The sequence below is a fragment of the Mastigoproctus giganteus genome, chromosome 3 (genome assembly GCF_048544385.1).
Source record: "Mastigoproctus giganteus isolate SK-2022 chromosome 3, ASM4854438v1, whole genome shotgun sequence".
NCBI classification, from domain to species: Eukaryota; Metazoa; Arthropoda; class Arachnida; order Uropygi; family Thelyphonidae; genus Mastigoproctus; species Mastigoproctus giganteus.
The window spans coordinates 57,066,294-57,085,217 of NC_143577.1; the positions used below are offsets into that span (position 1 = coordinate 57,066,294).

The following is an 18,924-nucleotide window of genomic DNA, read 5'->3' on the forward strand; positions in this document are numbered from 1 at the left end:
CAGACAGTATATGTACGGAGCAATGTGGCGCTGATGCTCCTAAAACAACAACAATGACAATATCTTAATCCTTACTAACCTTAATAGGTTATTTAGGAAACTGAGACGCTAAAGACGGGAGACATTGGAACATTAAGGTCTTAGGTGAGCAGGCGATTTCTTCCGAAGAAGTTGGCTATACAAAATTCATTTACGACTGAATTTGCTTCAACTTATTGGTTTCCTCGATGCAATCGCTTCGTAAAAGGTTCGAAACTTCTTATAAATAGAGTGAAACTTAAAGTCACTTCTTACTACCAGGGTTCTTCACCTGTCGGTGAATAAAGAATCCTTCACTAGGAAAGTCAGTGTAGGTGCTTCCCAGGGTGGAGTTCTGTCTGGGCTCCTCTTTACTGCTGCCATCCACCCATTTCTATGCCAGGAAATGGATTTTCTCAGCTACGCAGGTGATTTGAAGCTCCTCTATCGGATCCATGGGACCGACCAACCTTAGACTGCTTCCGACACCATCAACAACAGCCTAAAAGCTCTAGTTACGTACTTAGCACAGTTCTCTCTCCAGATTAACCCAAATAAATCTGCACAAATGGTGTTCTCACTCAAATCACACCCAACTCAACTAAACCCGAAAATCCATGGAACCTCCATCCCTCCAAGCACAGAGATCTCGGGGTCATCTTTGACCCTAAGCTCAGCTTTAAACACCATGTGGCAGATATTCACAATAAGGTCTGCCGATCCAGATGGCTTGCCAAACAACACCTCCTTCATGTCACAGAGTCCCAGTACACCATCCTATTTACCGGTTTCTTCAGCCAGTCATTACCTACGGATCTGAAATCTGGGCGTCGGCAGCAAAAATCACGCTAAAAACCATCTCATCTGATGAGTGCTGGCTTCTTCGGTGGGTGCTCTTCAAGCACAAGCTTCCTCCCCTCACACATATTTCAGAAATTACCAAACTTCTAAACTACAGAAAAGTCTCAGAACGGATCTTCACCCTCCGCTTACTCGTCACCATTAAAATGATAGCGGGTGAAATCAACACGCCAAGTTTTTGGCAGATTTGCAGTTGGAGAATCCCTCCGAGACCCTTAAGGGCCCTCCCTTCTTTACAATCCGTGGCGTGAAGGCTCAGGAAGAGCGACAGATTCCTGCCAATGGAGAAGCTCCAAAACGTCCAAGATATGTATGCTGACTACAAGAAATTCATTGAGGACAAAGCCTACAGCGGACGTATCATCAGGGAGCAGCTCTCATCTTCAACCGCGTGACTGTCACTATTTTTCCTTGATTGGTTTGTTGATATTGTAAAAAAAAATAATAAAAATATGTTTTAATGTGTTTACAACTTTTTTTTGTTTTTAGAGTTTTAGTTCGTTTCTATGTTAAACCCCTAGCATTTTTGCTGTTATGGGCATTGCATCAGGCATACATGTAAAATTTTACTTATTTTCGCTGATTGCAAACTCTTTATGGGTGTTTTATCCCGAAATGTCTGATCGTATCTGATTCCATAATTGCTTCCACTATGTTCTTCATCTCAGTCTGTGGTGATTTGGTCTTCATTTCAGCTGATTTTAATTGGCTACAGCGTTCATATTTTTCCGCATTCCCGCTGTACATTTATAAATTTGTTTCTTTTTATCAGTTTTCCTTACTTGTTAAATCGCTGATGTCACTCCCAGTTAATTAAATTTTGTATGCAGCATGATGTTACAACAAGTAACGTCATGCTATACACAATATAATTAGCTATGTGAAAGTTCTTACTTTATCATTATTGCCATTATTTACAACAAAAATCAACTTCATTTTCTCGACCTTCTCTCTCAAAATAATAAGACACAAACAAGACAAAACACTGACAGCTACATTGTCTAATAAGGTTACTGCTCGGTAGATTTCGAAAATTTCGTGTTATGCATGCATAACACGAAATCCATTGATTCATGACTTCTGTTACGAAATACTATACAACGCGTGACACCTCTTAGATTGTTTGGAACTAAACACGAATAATTGTATCGTTGAATATCCAGTTGAACAAACAGTTCAACATGAATTCCGTTCTAAAAAGCCTAACTGGAAACAACTATAACTATAACGCACACAGCCAGATGTCCTAGATTAAAGACATATGAATACATACACAATTGTCTGTTTATAATCAAATTTTAATCTTATTTAGAATATTCTGCCTTCTACTTTTTCCGAAAAAGAGAAAAATTACATTTTTCTCATACATTTGTCAACCCCAATACAGTTGACACATGAATGAGGCCACAGTAAATCTAAAAAGATCATGGGTTCATATCTTGGACAAGAACATTTTAAAATTAAACTCCACACTACAGGGCACCTGTAGGATCGGTTCAGGATTTGAAAACAATAAAATAAGCATCGTTCCGAATATTGACTTTAATGAAGTACGAAATTATCATGTATCACACTGTCAAGTTGAAAACATCGTATTTAGAGAGCCGTGCCACTCTGAAAATATTCGAAATGAGAATCCCCCTCCCCCTCCCATCAACCTGGACACCTACTTCAGCATGCCGCAAAAGATATGCATGCATGCAGTTTTAAATTGCACGCATCCAAAGTCTTAACCTTGGTACAGAAGTTGCTTCATATGTCTCCACATTAATTAAAAAAAAACATCAATGGCAGACACACTAACACATATAAGCCCTTCCGTATTGTGTGAAATAGGACTGGGTTCCAGTGCCATCTAGGGGAAGGAACTTTTGTAGGCTTTTTCACACCATGACCAAATTAGTCAGTCTCGAACAACGACTGCATGGTGGTGGAAGTTCGGATTTTTCATCTAGCAAAACAGACAAACCGACCATGGAATACGTACACTTTACAGTCAGAAGTGTCGCATTGAACAAGAAATTCGGTCAACGTTTTTGATGTTTTTGGCAAAAAATCAGCCCGTTCTCTTTGCGAAAATTGACTAGTTGATCCAGGTAGCTTCAAAATGGAAATGGCCTCACGAAAGTTCAAAGTGGCATAACTCAATAATTAAGCTTTAAATTTATATATATTTTTAAGATTTTTTATACATTTTATTTATATTTTTTAGACTTTGTTTATATTTGTTATACTCTTTAATTTATATTTTCACGGAGAATATCATCGTGAAACGTTGGTCATCATTTTTGAATCCCCGTGTATATCCTTAGCAGGCAAATCGACTATAAATAGCCTTTCATTTTATTATTATTATTATTATTATTATTAAAAAATTATCGGAATTCTTCGTTCTCTGTACATTTTAATGCAAACCTGATTACTCCAAAATTACGTTTCAAATACATGTATATGTTCTGTTCGATGTCTGAGATTGAAAATTCACTGAAAGTAAGCCTCAAAGTGGATAGCAGTGCAAAGGAAATGACAAAAATACTTGTTAAAAACAGGAAACAAATCAAACGATGTGGGCAAAGGTGCGGTCAAAAATGGCTTATATCGATCCTCCCACTTGTAAATACCATCAAATAGTTATCAAAGAAAGCGTCAGAAGCGCCATCTGAAGAGAAAACATTTATTAAAAGTCACTATGTCTAGTGCACAACGAAACATGTCACCAATGGAGAATACTGGGTTCTAAAAAGGTAATTACTGTATATGATTTATCAAAAATTCACTAAATATGATTTGGATGGGTTTTATTTGTTTATCAAGTTTGTTGTTATAAATTTTTATCAGTGCTGCAATGTCTGACTGCTGTTATTGCATTCATCAAGAAATACGCGTTGTCCTCTTTCAAAAAAAAAAAAAAAAAAATTGTTTTTTATACGTAGAGCTGCTACAGATCTGAACAGATAATTATATAATTCTGATGCTAATTCTAAAACCGGACAAATTTGCATAATAAAAAAACACTATTTTCTTTATAAAATGATTTTTGTATAAAAAGATTTGAGTAATAAAATTTAACAATGTTTTTTACAGTTTATTAGTAACAGCTTTAATTTTAGTGGTTGCTAAATAGAAATGTATTCGGATGCCTTTTCTTCTTTTTCTAAAAGTTTATAGAACGGAATCAGAACCGGAAATGAATCGATCACGTGATGCAATGTATATTATTTTGTTCATTGAAATTAATTTATTTCAGGTATACACGTTAATTTAATTTAAATTCCGATCTAAAATAAAAGACCGAACGCATTTTGTTCATTCACTTCAAACGTATAAGCGCTGCTGCTGGTGACTTCCAAATCTCTTCTAAAACCGGAAGCTGTTTGAAACCCCAACAACATACATACCCTGTTTCTTTACCCCCGTCTCTTCACAACACATGCTCATCACCATCGCAAATTCCGAGCCAGTTGTTTAGTTTTCTATATCCGTCCTCTGAGCCTGATGTCATCAGAGGCTGCGTCAGTTAGCTGATTTTTCGCAGTAGTGAAAAGAAGTGCATTATGTGTCTGACGGATATTTTCATTCCTTCAATTCTCCTTAGAGGGACTAACGATTCATCATTCAGAAGAAAATATTCCCAACTTAATCTTCACACAGAAAAAATATTAATAATAGAAATATGAAGAGTTATTGGTGGAAGCTACCATTTTGATGAAGCTTTCATTAGTCTTTCTTGGGGAACATTTCAAATTCCTTGATATCACTAACTGCATCGATCTTAGCGATATACACCAAGCTAGCTCGAAGGTATACAAGTTATGTTAGTTTATGAAGAAGGGGAGACAATAAGATTTGACTTGTGGTCCCTGCAATTGCCATACAGAAATCCAATTTGTTAAAACTCTCAAGAAACAGCTTTCTCTGCTTCATAAAGTTGGTAGAGCGCCAGTACAGATCACGTCTTTTTATTAAAAGCAATGCCCAAACAACACTTTACAAAAGGCATATCGGAAAGCAGACATAGCTAAAGGCTAAAGCCTCATTTCTTGACAGAAAGAGAGCAAGAGACAGCACGAAGTGAAGAAGGTAAGACATCTAGAGTAGCTAGAATTAGTTTTATGAAATAACTTGCGCTGCAAGGCCACGGAAAGAAATAGAGAGAGAGAGAGAGAGAGAGAGAGAGAGAGAGAGAGAGAGAGAGAGAGAGAGAGAGAGAGAGAGAGAGTGAGAGTATAACGAAATTGCGTCCGTCAGGATTTTAAATTCAACAACATGAATGTCAAGATCGAGTTCCGGGTATTAAGACACTTTTATAAATCATACATTTGCACGGTTTCATTGTGGAAAAGTGGGTCAACTCTGCATTATTACATTCTCTAGCAACCTGTCTGACAGCTCTATATCTTAAGACGTCATTACGAGTGTTATTATCGTGGATGTGGAACGTTATTTTATAACTGGTTCATTCACAGTACCGCAACTTGTGTTATTCTGACAAAAAATTAAGTAAAGGCGCACGCTTGAGCAAGAAACCGACAGAATTCCCGAAACGTAGTGCTATGATACACATAAATTATATTTTGTCAAGGGTTACAGCTTATTTTTCTTTCTTTCGCGGTTTATTTTGCATGGAATTGTTTGTACAGTACTCTGTTGAGTGCTGTTCATCATGTCCTCCTGAGTAAGATCTGTTTCTATTGATGTTTGATGTACGAATTATAACGCTGTTTCCAATAAATTAAACTACAGCCGTGCAGTTTTCTACTTCTACAATGCACATTAATGCGTGAATGCCATGATTGGTATTCGAAATTTCTTTTCAGAAGTTGTTGACCTTGATCAAGTAGAAATGGAAGTTTTTTTTGTTGACCGATCTGCAGCTCACTTACTTCTATGGTTATAACCGTTTAATGTATCAGGTTGTATTATAATCCGACCCGTTGTATAGGTATTTGGCAAATATCCACATATTTCAAACACGGTTTGAAATTTTATTCTGTAGATGGAACGTATATTTATTCTATATGTTCGTAAAAATCTATATACGGTTCTGTGTTATCTTCTTCCCAAATCTGATCACTTTTCAAATTTTACAACTGATTTATTATTTTCATTTTTCACTGTCACTTTAACTTTTTTTCCTTTCTTTTACGTTTTCTTTTGCATTTGATCAATTTTCAAAGTCCGCTGACCTCGCTCTCGAAAAATTTATTCTATTTATACACAAATAGATGCTGGGAGTACTTCAGAGAGTTTATGAGAAAAGTTCCAAAAAGTTTTCACGTAAAAATACTTAAGATAAGAATGTTTTGTCGAATTTACTTGGAGAATTTTTAAATACATAAGTCGACATTTCGCGGAAAAAATAGAAATAAAATTTATATTTTTTAAATGATTATAACAATTTATATTTACATTTTCTACAAACGTCATTCTGCCCCTATATCTTTCTTTTGTTAGCACACTTTTACAGCGTGATGGATACACAGACAAAGATCATTATTATATAAGATTTAAAAACGTGAAAAGAAAATTTTCAGAAATTGTTGCGCTGAAAACTGACACATACACTATGTTAGCAAAAGGATATAAACATCATAGGATATTTACATGATATGATATTAACTATGCTAATAGTGCTAATTAACTATGCTAATATTTTTTGGACAAGTTATTAGCTGTAATAATGATAAATGGCTGGAAATCAAGAGAAGAATAAATTTTGGATGGATAGGATTCAGGAAATATAGTCACATACTGAAGAGCAATATCCCAGTTTGTCTGAAACGTAAAATAATGAACCAATGTATACTCCCCACCATGACTTATGGAAGTGAAACTTGGGCACTCAGAAAAAGAATGGAAGAGAAGCTGAGAACTACACAGCGAAGAATGGAACGAATTATATTGAGAATCAGACCGTTAGATAAGAAAAGAAACACATGGATTAGGCAGCAAACTTAAGTAAAGGATATTTTTATTAAAACTAAAGAACTAAAATGGTCTTGGGCAGGACACATTGCTCGAAGACATGATGACAAATGGACTAAGAGAATAACAGAATGGTACCCAAGAGAAGATGGAAGACAAAGGCGGAGATGGACAGATGAAATTCAAGAGTTCGTGGACAGTAAATGGATGGCCATTGCACAAAACAGAAGGAACTGGAAAGTTGCTGGAGAGGCCTTTATCCTGCAGTGGATCGAAAATGGCTGATGATGATGCTAATAATGTAAGGGCGTTATACTGTAATAGCATATGAATTAAAAATCAATCACAGGCATCTTAGATAAATAGACAAATCATCATGAATCATACTCTGTTCATGTATGACTACCAGAATACATCCCTCAATAATGTTTTTTTTTTTTTTTTTTTTTTTTATAGCGTAGTCTGTATCTTTCTCGATTTGAATTTGAGTTGAGCGCCTCTCCTGAGGTAGTGATTTTTATATCTACTCCACAATCTTAATATAATCTAATGGCTATTTAAAAGTGCCTTTAACATTCTAAGAAGTTTTCTTTATTCTTTTGAAGTATTTTAAGCTATCATTCTAAAATCCATAAGAATATTATAGTTTTAATTAATATTTTTATAATTAATTTTAAAAATATAATAAGGAAATTATATACCTTGTTAGGAAATTAATTTTTAAAATATACTTCTAAATTACCAGAGACATATATATATATATTATATTATATTTTTTTTTTGGTGTTTATATTAAAATGTTTAAAATCTTACAATTTAACAGACACAATACGCTGATGCCTCATGCCCTTAGCTACCTCGGCGCTGATTTTCAGAACTATAAATAAAAAAGAAATAGTTATAAAAAAATCAGAATTTTTTTTCAGGATTGTATTCCTGAAAAAAAATCCCAAAAAGTCAGGATCGTATTCCTGACAAGCAGAAAATTCAAACAAAAACCGAAAAGGTCATGACACTACGTCTTCCTGACAAAGTCAACTTCCGCTAATATTTAACACCATTTCCTTATTTTAAGTACTCGTGCACATGCGCGCGCATGCTGTCACACAGTTATGTATAAAGTTTGCCCAAAGTAACTTTTATCAACTTTTGCGTTCAATTCGCAGTTTCCCCCTCCCCTTACTTCCCCAACGCTCCCGACTTCTATGAAAACGCTTGTGTACGTGTGTTGTCCGCGCACCTACCTTGCGCTGTGAACCTACTGCGCAAGGCGAAGGTGTGGGTCCTTCATTGTCGCCCCACTTGAACCGGCAATAGCGATATCAAAATTTTACTCACAACTTTCCTCTCCCCCCCCTCCCCTTTTCACCTTATATGGAGAATTCGAGTTATTCGGCAAAGGTGACTTCAAAACAAAATCTCAAGGCAATTCGTGTGAAGAAATTACCTTGAAAACGTGACGTACCGTGCCTGCCGCGCATTTAGTTACGAGCTTTGAAACGCATAGTATGCGCGTTCTCATTTAAGCAATGAACTGAAGCGCCACCACGACAGTCAAACAGTTACACCTGTGTTGGAGTGTGTGAATGGTTAATATTTTCCACACGTTTCCAGTCGTTTTTTCAGGTATATCGTGTAATAGTAGAAAAAGAGAATAAAAATATTAAGGTAAGTAAAATGATTGATAACTTGCTAATGTTTTTTTCAGTTAATCGTTATTAAAGTTTAATAAATATTTAAAAAATCATTTTGCTCCTATGAAGTGAAATTGATAGTATATAATGATAAATGAAATTGCAGAAATTATTTGAAATCTTTCTTGAGGTGACCGAACTGTTTACCAAGAAATTGCTTGCAAATGAACTCATTTTGATTTTGTTGTTTTAAAAAGGGTGAACAAACAACATTTCGACGTGTAGGTAGAGGATTTATTTATTGACTTTGACTTGGTTTCTGCTGTTAGGTTGGATACGATTGTGAAGTCTTGTTTGTATTTGCAATCCACAAAGTGAAGAAGGTCATTGTCCATCTAAACATTGAGATTTTATGTTCCATAATTGTATCTTATATTATCTGCGAATAAAAATAAATAATAATGCAGCTAAATGCTTGGAAAACAAGGGACTTTTGCCCCTTATTGTTTTTATTTAGTCGGGTCAGAAGAGTGTTTTAGATGGGGGTGGGGGGAAGAGAAATTAGAGTGATCAATCACTGTCGAAATCCGAAAATAGGATGTTCTTGCCATTCTTACTGTGATTAATTTTAATTATTCCCCGAAACCAAAATTCTATTATATTGCTGCTTCAGATCATATTTGAAGACGGATAAAATTATTTTTCGACACTTATTCTTGCCTCACCCCTTTGTAATTTATGTTTTGAATGCATATTAGTGTTCAGTCAATAATTCAAGTAATTTTCCGATTAAAGATCATTCTGAATAAGACTTATTGGACACTCGAGAAGATGAAATAATATATGCCATTTGTTCAGTTAGAAGTTTTGGTGTGGCCAAGGAGTAAATTATCCGTCTTGTGTAGTTAGTGATCCATGTTCGAACCTCTGTCTTCCAAGCTGCTCAAGTTTCTTGCGATATCAGAAACCTTTATTATGATACCTGAGTTTATTGCATCTGATAGCACTTATCCGGCATGATTTAAGATAAGCGTTGTGTTGTGTTGTCTAACTTTACGGCTGAGTAATCCAGTTATTCATCATCATGAAGCAGATATTCCGTGACATCGCTGACCCAGGTCAATGATTCAGTCCCTAGTTCACGAGAAATTTTATATGAAAATGGCCCGAAGGATGTCCTGTGTGGAATGTTTTGCATACACGTGATTGCATAGTTATTCGTGCTACCTATTTGTCAACTACATATGTTCACGTGTCGGTAACGGAAACGAGGTTAAATTACGGCACACAACAAACTGTCTGAACGCTCGCCCAAGAAGAGTTGCCCGGATCTGAAAAATTTTTTGACCCTTCAACACACACACACATACACACAAAAAATGATCAATTATACATATTCGGTACTGCCAATTATAAGGGACTGTTCGCTTTGCGTCTTTCCCTTAAGTGAAGTTTACATCGTCGTGGGGGGGGACTTTTACTGAAGTCCTTTTTCTTATTTTCGGCAGCCCTCGGATTTTGTCCCCTTGTTTTGTTTTTTAAGTATAATAAATTTCCTTAGGAGTTCACAAACTAGAGTATAAGAACATTACCGTATTTTGAGGTCACGTGAGTAATTCTATACCTTCACTGACCCCTCGGCACCCACAGTGTCGATCTGTTACTTTCTGTTTTCTAAAGCGAATTATTTTTATTTACCCAACACGAAAATATTTCTAATAGATCTTTATTGACCTTTTATTCTTAATTGCAATTTTCTAGAAATATCCGACGTTTGCCTTTTGACCTTTACTTACCTGTTTTCTTCTTGCAAGCAGGATATGCCATTGACAGAGACGAAGCGATTTTGGCCATTTATCTTTCCTAATCCAACGTACATCATATGTTAGGGTGGTGCCTTAAACTAATGGAATGGCTGCAGCCATTAACCTCGGGATAAGTTTACGAAGGGCGGGCCGACAGATTTTCCTAATCTGGATAATGCAATTAGAGTTGAAATGGGGCATAAAAAGGAGTTACTGTTAAACAGATATCAAATCACTTTGTTCCTGTTTTCAATTGGTAAGCGAAATTGTCACAATGTTAGCATAACTCATTTGTTATATTCTGAAAAAAAGGTCTTCTATGGTTAGGATTCATTAAGAAGTTTCAACCATATCCAATAAATAAAATTCTGAAACCACTGAACTGTTCAAACAATATGGCAACGTTTCTGGATCTCCCTTTTTCCCTTGTCAGTTGGTCACATGAAATCAGTGGCGTTCACTTTCATTTATAACATCGTAATTTTGATATAAGTCAATTCACTGCACATGAAAATCTGCTGGTAACAGAAGAGACAGACATCGTGCTCGCTAATTTTGACCACCGGCCATTAAAGTTTACTCACGTAAAGAAATCTAAAAGCTTTTTACTCTTTTCAATTCTTGACATCTGTCAATCTATAATGCCCTCCCTTACGGAAGGCACTGTGCTAATTAGAAATCTTAATAGCAGATTAATTAATCAAACATGTTCAGGGAAAAATGCCAACTCAAGCGATGGAGATTCTCCTCTGTCTGAACAGGGTATTGGTACCTCTACCTCGCTTCAATGAAATACTAATTGGTAATACGTGCCCTTTTGGTCTTTGTCATTCGTGCTCATTAAAACTTTATAACATTGTGTTGCAAGAACTGTTTCAAAAATGATCGTGTACAGCGAGAAGGCCATCAGTGTATTCACAACCATTTTACTTCTCGTATACGGCACGCCAAAATGCAATTTATTTCTGTCTGTTTGACTCTGACAGTGCGCGTGAGCCTTTTGTTGGTATTTTAACTCAACAACGAGTACTTAAAATATCCGGTAATACGTGTGTGTATGTCACAGAAAGCTCGTAAAGAAAAATACCTTATGTCATGCAGCCCGGACAGCAGTCCTAACATTGGTTGCTTAGTTAACAATGTATACACGGGCAATTTTTGTTTACTTTTGTGTTATGGTAAAATCTCTGCAGTTTGAGCCATTTGCATGTTCATCACGTTAAAATGGAAAGTTTCTGACCAGACTGACTGTTGAAATCAGTCTTGCATTGATTTCAACTTTTATAAGTTGAACGTTGGACAAATTTGACCCATTTCAAATATTGTACCGCAGTTCTATGAGAGCTTTGGCACCAACATGCGCTCAGATAGACTAAAACTGTGTGTGTTTTAAAGAGCACTATTAAACAGGAGTTTAAAAATAGACCTGTCTCTCTGTTGACAGAGACTAGCTGTCTTCTTATGTACACAAAATATAATGCGGTATCATAAAAGTAAATCGCATGAGTGCCCTGCTTATCTATATACACTGCCGGTCAAAATATTAGAAACTCTATCTATTTTCACTGACAGGAAAAATATTCAAATCGGGTAATCACAGGGGGATAGCAACCCTTGTGTCTTAAATCCTTTCAATAATCAACAGCCAAAACTTATCGAGATGGGCAAAACGCGTGATATAATCGATGTCAAAAGAGGACTTATGGCTAGTATGCGAGACGCTGGGACTGCAATAGCAATAATTTAGAGAAATTAAGAAGGGATTAGGGGAATCTACTTCCGGTAAAATAAAGTGGCAGAAAGAGGATTGGTTGGACTGTATAGTAGAATTGCAGTCCTGATGCCGAGCGTGATACTTTCACATAGTCCAAGTTTAATCCATATCGGCCTAAGTGTGAGATTCGGAGCAGTCATCCAATTGGGCATTTCCTTTTCACATCCTGGAGAATAGATTTGAAACTGTTTGAAAATATCGACTTTTAAAAGGCGAAGAATTAGCCAGTTTTTGATCCAGGCGTTGTGAATGTTATGAAAAATTATTCTGTGAAGTTCTCCGTGGTAATATAGTGGATTCACCACGTATCGTTCAGTTGGATGATTCATTTTATTCCGTGTAATTCTTAAAAGAATTTTTCAATCGAACTGTTGGTAGCTGATCTCAACATGCATGTCGGCCCATAAGCATGCTTGTACAGATATAATAAGCAGTAAAAACCATATTAACTGGCATAGTCCAAAAGTAGTCAAGCACCAAAAATCTCACAAAACAACAATCCCCTTCTCCCGATGTTTCCATCATTACTTATAACTTATGATGGAAACTCTGTAGTAGTCTGGGACTAAGGATGACGCAACACAAACCGCTTTCTCTAATGATATAGTCGCCGAAGGAACTAGGATACAGCGACGTCTCCAAGAAGAGTGGGATCGATAAAGTTAAAACAGAAAAATGACTAATTACTCGTCTGGGGTGTTAGAAGTCGACTTCCTCCGTTGTATTGCTGACCGCAAAGTATTGAGGAATGTTCGTGGGACCAGTTAAACTGATATAATAAGTCACTGTTGATTGTTAGTCTGCGCCGAAGAAGGGCACAAAATAACTGTCCGAAACTTCTGCAGTTTTCTTGTAACAGATTTGCTTAGAATAATTTTTTTTTTTTCTTTCTAATTTGCGGTAAGTGTACGAAATAGGAACGCATTCCCGGAATACGAACAGCGTAAAGAAAAATAATATAAAATTTATTTTCAAAAGCTCGTCCAGAGGTGTTTTCAGTCTAGGGTAATATTTCGCTGATATTATTTCAAGATGATACTCATTCGGTTGCTGAATTCCTGCTTTCGGAAGATGGTCTGCAGCCAAATAAAGTGATAAATCATGTATTATCCTAGAATCTCTAAACTACTGGGATTTTTCACTGAAAAATCGACCTTAGCACGAACACACAAGCATAAGAGAAAACTTAAGTTTTAATGTCGGGCATGAAGCCACTTCCCTTCAATAATCGTATAGATGTGCATCGCTTGACTGAAGAATACATGGATGTTGTTATGGAAACCAGGCGGCTTTATTCGGTTATTTTTGCTGCATCAACAACAACACAATCCTTGTCAGTTAGCAATAAAAAAAAAAAAGAGGTAATAATCCCTCCACTGATATCCTTCGTGTCCTTTTGAACTCAATTCCTTATCATCACGACTTAGCAATGCCAGTCTGCGCTTTAAATAAGTCATCGGGATTTCCTGGGATTATAATCCCACAAGTCCTTTGCTTTAATAAGCAACCTTCTCACTGCTGAAAGTGCAATACCGGGCACCAATAGATGAACGACGTGGCACTGAGTCAGAGATATAGTGACGTCATTAGCCGCATGTCACATCGTGACGAGGCCAAATACGACGTTGTGATTATCGATTTTGCGCGGCCTCAAGCAGAGGCCACGTGCAGTAATAAGGATTCCTGAGACAGCGACCCACTGATTCTGAACGAGTAACATTTAGACAGAGGACGGTCCAGCCTGTTTTACGGGGTTAGAAACAGAATGGCCTTGCGCCAATGTATCGGTGTTTAATGGGAATTTAAAGGGAGATCGTAAATCTGATAACACGGCTGCGTGATTGCTGTACAATATGAATTATACCACCACTAATTTAAAAATACTGTACTGGAATTTCGAAAAAGAAAACAAATATGTCGAACCAGCTTTTCTAGTGTTATTTTCAACGTTAAGGTCTGTAAAGCAAGAACTAAAGGGGTAGAAAATCCTCAAGGAATGTTGTCCATTAAAAAAAAAAAAAAAGCCTATGGCTAGCAGTTTTATACTGCTAGCCATAAGCCAACGGTAATAATTAATTGGGGCAGACAGGACTGAAACTGAGTGGTCAGCTACACTCACACATCTCGCATCTGATCGCCTCGGGTTCGAATCCACTTGATATATATTCCTTGTATATATAAATAACAGAGAACCGAGTGGTTTTTTTTTACCCTGCAGGTGCTCTTAGTGACATTAATTTGTATAATCTTTATTGCTGCTAAGTACTAGAAACAATAATTCTCATCACGGCGACATGGCCTGGAGTTAATCCAACTAGTAATTAAATTGATTTATAAAGCACGTTAAATCCATAAATGGATTCAGATTTCTAGTACGAAATTCCCCTTGATTATCTGCGGAATTCATTATGAAAGACTGATTTTCTTTCTTCGCCCCCCCCCATTTAATGTATCAAATAGAAAATAGTTTTAGGATTTATGCTTTGCATGTTATGAAATAACATCGCGTGGCATTGAAGTTCACGTGGAATACAACTAAACCTAGAACCAGGCTTGAATAAATAAAAGCTGATATAAAGGTGTATTTGAATGTCTGGTATTCGTAGTTGACGAATGAGTCAAATGCAAAAACAGGAAACAGGAGGAGCAGATGTTCACACTGGAGTTAGAAAGATGGAGATCAGGTGATGTGGGAGGGAGTGATATGAAAAGGTTGGATGACGTTGATATTAACTACGCAGCAGTTTTTAGCTTGCATGGTAATATGAAGTAAAGTACTTAGAATGCAATGTTTAATAAAGATATATAAATAAATTGATTTGTTAATACAAGGGAGAAAAAAAGACTTAAATTAAGACACCGTTGATAATATTCGTGTAATTTAAACTTTCCATGTGTTCTTCAGTTTACTTTTGAAGCACTCTGGGTCAGACTCCGGAGGAGTTTTGGTGGACTGTTCACTCGGATTTAAAAGATTGATTTAGCTAGTCCTCGAGAGAGGTGTGGTATTTCTCCTTTTTAAGTTATTCCGCAGTTCCCCCAATAATCTTGGAGTGTAATAGTAAAACCAATCTATAGAGGCGTGTGTCCAACCTTGAACACACGCCTCTGTAGACACATAGGATTGGAAGGTTGTGTGTAAACTACCGCATTAATCTACATAATCCTCTGGGAGTTAGAAATCTGTCTTCTGGCAAAACAACGAGAGTGAAAACTTATAGATTATTAAAAACTTTTCAGAAATTCCAGGAGAGAGGGCCTTTATAAGCCATTACATTCTCTTTTACAGAATAAGCATTGTTTTATTTTTCCGAAACACATATCTTTGTAGATGCTTTAACCCCATTATCTTTTATTAGAATCTTTCAATCGTTTCTTTCCAATCTCTGACTGACTTTATGTACGGTTTCTGTTATTCGAGTCTGCGATGATCCCAAAAAACGAACTGTTATAATTGAAATATAGGATGCAGAAAATCCCATTTTTATACGTCGCAGGAATTCAGAAATTGACCAAACTAATAATATGCGATTACTCAAGAAACGACAACGTATTTCGAAACGAAGATTGAATTAGCAATCAAGTTACTTCCACAATTTTCGTTCTGACACTTAGTGCCGGTATAGCTCCAATAAATCACAGTTTTGATCATACCAGCTTTGTTAAAATAGTTATCTAGGTCTTAAAGCTCAACTTTCCCTTCGAAAAGTCTCGTTAAACTTGCATTTAAACTTTCACGTCTTCAAAAAAACCCTCAGAGAATTTCAAATTTGGCAAAATTGGTAGCAATTCGCAATTTGGTTCGAAGCAAAGTGTGTATTGAACTTCAAAAGGTCAGCAGACTCAATTTTAGGTTAAAACCACTAACAAGACAGCATTAAATCTCATGTGGACTCAAATAATGGATAATTTGAGTCCACAGGTCCTTTTTGAACAGGGGACGAATCCAATCTGTGGCGATTGGTTTAAGCAGCTGGCTGTCATCAGAAAGTTTGAAAGATGCATCAATATTTTGTAATTGAAGCAATGTAAATTAGAAGATGGATGTTTTATAAATTACAGCTCCAGGGGCACAACGTACTAATTTACAAAGTTACTTAAAGGAGCGTGTTTAGGTAAAAATTCACTGTATAATTCCCTCAGATGAACTGTGATATAATTTGCTGAGCTAACATCTTTGTTTCATGGTCACTGAAGCAACTGAGATTCCTGTGCATCTAGCAAATCGCTGTTACCACTAAGATTGTTAAATACTTCCTAAATAGTTGAACATCAAGGACTGATTTTTATCGAGGCGAGCGAAGTTGTGTCACCCGTCAAACGAGGTATTGATATCACCACCTTAAGACTGATCATGCATACAAAGCAGTCCCCCTAGTTGAACCAAACAGGAAGTTTCTTTTGCCGGTTATTGTCGCCAAGTTTTATTGCTGCCTAGCGCAAACAAAACGGGATCGATTTCCGCCTCCGGGAGGGTGGGGCTCGCACTGCATTTTTTGTTTCTTTCTTTCTTAGAAAGTTTTGCTCGATTGAAGCATGTCTCTCGAATAAAAATAAAACAAAAAAATTTCCCAAGTCACGCCACAGATGTGCTGATTAAATAGGGTAGACTTCTGCACAACGCGTGACCCGGCATGTATTTCTTATGAAAAACGATTTATGCTCAACTAGAGTCGGATTGCAGAAGAGATGAACATATGGCGAAATAGCATCTCTATTGAAATAATAATGGCGTACTTCTAAAATTCATTATTGTTTCAGTTATTTTTACAATTCCTTTATGGGTTTAACGTGTCGATAGAACCTCGTGTATAATGGTTTACCTCTACATAACTTGCGCCACTGATAGAAATAAGTATTTCCTAATGGGGGAAGAGTAATACAAAACAAACATGGCAGATCTGTTTAGCAACAGTTCATAAATGCGAGTATCCGGAGTCAGCATCAAATAAATTGAAAGAGAACGTGTCTGCTATATCGCTGATTTTGAAAAAAATAGTTATTAGTTATCGCTATTAGATGTTTCTTCTGATAACTAACAGTGGTCTCCTCCATAGCATATCAACGTTGATTCTAATGCAAATTATTTGTAAACTAATCTAAAAAGTGAAGGGCATAATGCGGTGTATACTGTCTTGGCCATAAACATGACTGCATGAACCAGTCGGGTTTATGGCCACCAGGCTGAGGCATTAAACCCTGTATTTTCACGTAATCCTCTCCAGTGCTTTTAAAGAAAATGGAGAAGATGGAACATCTCTATATACGACACCAAAACAATTTCTCTGCATCATGTTGCTTACTTTCAACGTCCAAATGAGGGATTTTCTTATGACCAATAAGAGCAGTTTTGTTTAATCGTCTCTCCACTCATAAAAAGGTTGGCCTTATCAGATGGTTTGTTGGTTGTTTATTGGCGCATTGACAACGGAGATCATAGTGCGCCAAGCCTTATCAGAAAAGAACACTTCAGGCAATCGGTGTTGTCTTAAAGTTTGTCTAAAAACCACTTTCATATTTTGGCCTTCCGAAAGGTGATAAATGAGTTGGAATTTGTGGATGAAAGTTTTGTCCACCAAAGACATTATGAACTCTTTGGGATATCCAGTCCACCACCATCACCCCTGCACCTAATTGATTTTCTAATTGACTTCCACGAACGATTACTTGAATTTACTCTGGTATGCTGAAGCGACCAAATCAAGATTTAAATTTTATTAACTGTTTCTTTAAATGTTTCCTTATTATTTATTTATTTTTTTTTTTTCAAACATTTTGCTAGCGCAGATTAAGGGATTTTTTATTATGAATGATTGTTACTGAACTGTGAAGCTGTTTCTCTGAGCCCATTCTACACGTTCACACAACAGGATTATTTTGATATGCTCTATAAGCTTAACGACATGATTATTATATGGGCACTACAAACCTGAAATAAAAGGAAAAATAAATATTTTCAAATAAAATCGGTTTGCTTTAATTCCAGAGTTTATGGATGACATTATGGATGTCCGTTAGCCATCACTAAGGCCTTGGGAAATAATGGGCTCTTCCCTTAACTCGATCTGGTCCAGTTAAAGAAAATAGAAATGAAAAGTAAATATAGTTATCTCCTTATCAATTAATTACTAAGATTATAACTTTATAGATCACTTAAATAAAACTATAATTTTAGGTTCACTAAACTAAGCCGTTCAGTTTAATTACAACTGCATAATATTTATTACTCTTCTTCTGTATACTTTTTTAAAAGTCTTTTCGCTCTTTAATTAAAATATTACTTGTTGAAAACAAGTAATATTTTTCAACTACATCTTCACTAGAGACTTCGAGTAACAATTAGATTAATAATAACTCGGTATATATATTTTTTTCCAGAGTTCATTTCTAAATTACAGTCGTTCTAAAATTAAGCTTTTGTTTTTCGATGTAGCGATCTCACAGGAAATGTAAATCTTGTTGTTTTCCCCTCAGTTCACTGCACCATACATTCGTAGTTCAATTACCTTGATCGCCACATGTAACGGGAAGTTTCCAGGTATTGGATGTAAAAATCTCCCAGATGTGTGTTCCGTAAGTGTGGGCTGATGATAAAAGCAATGTTGGGATGTTACCATTGTCTGAAAGCAGATCACGGAAATGGATAATTTAAAAATACTTTGCAATGAATTACAATTGCTAAGGTAAATGAAGTAAACATCGATGAATACGATTTCCAAGGTACCTCTGTGCCACACCGCAGTTGATTAGGTTGGCCCAACGTACAGAAATAGCTTTAATTTTTTATCTTCTCAGAGTACGGTACTTTCCTGCAGTCTTACAACGAAATTAAGAAGCTGGAAACCCACTATTTTTAAGTGTAAAATTGTGCAATCTATAAAGTTGTATTTTCTTTTACATCTTCGTA

General features: G+C 36.2%; 1 protein-coding gene across 2 annotated transcripts in view; it reads left to right on the forward strand.

Moving 5' to 3' along the window:
• Positions 1-4,599: 4,599 nt before the first annotated feature.
• Positions 4,600-18,924, forward strand: part of larp (La related protein) — a 467,832-nt gene continuing 453,507 nt past the window's right edge. For both annotated transcript variants that reach the window (XM_090369301.1, XM_090369300.1), the window contains exon 1: positions 4,600-4,959. The gene's annotated coding sequence lies outside the window, so the exon portion shown is untranslated. The remainder of the gene's footprint in view (positions 4,960-18,924) is intronic.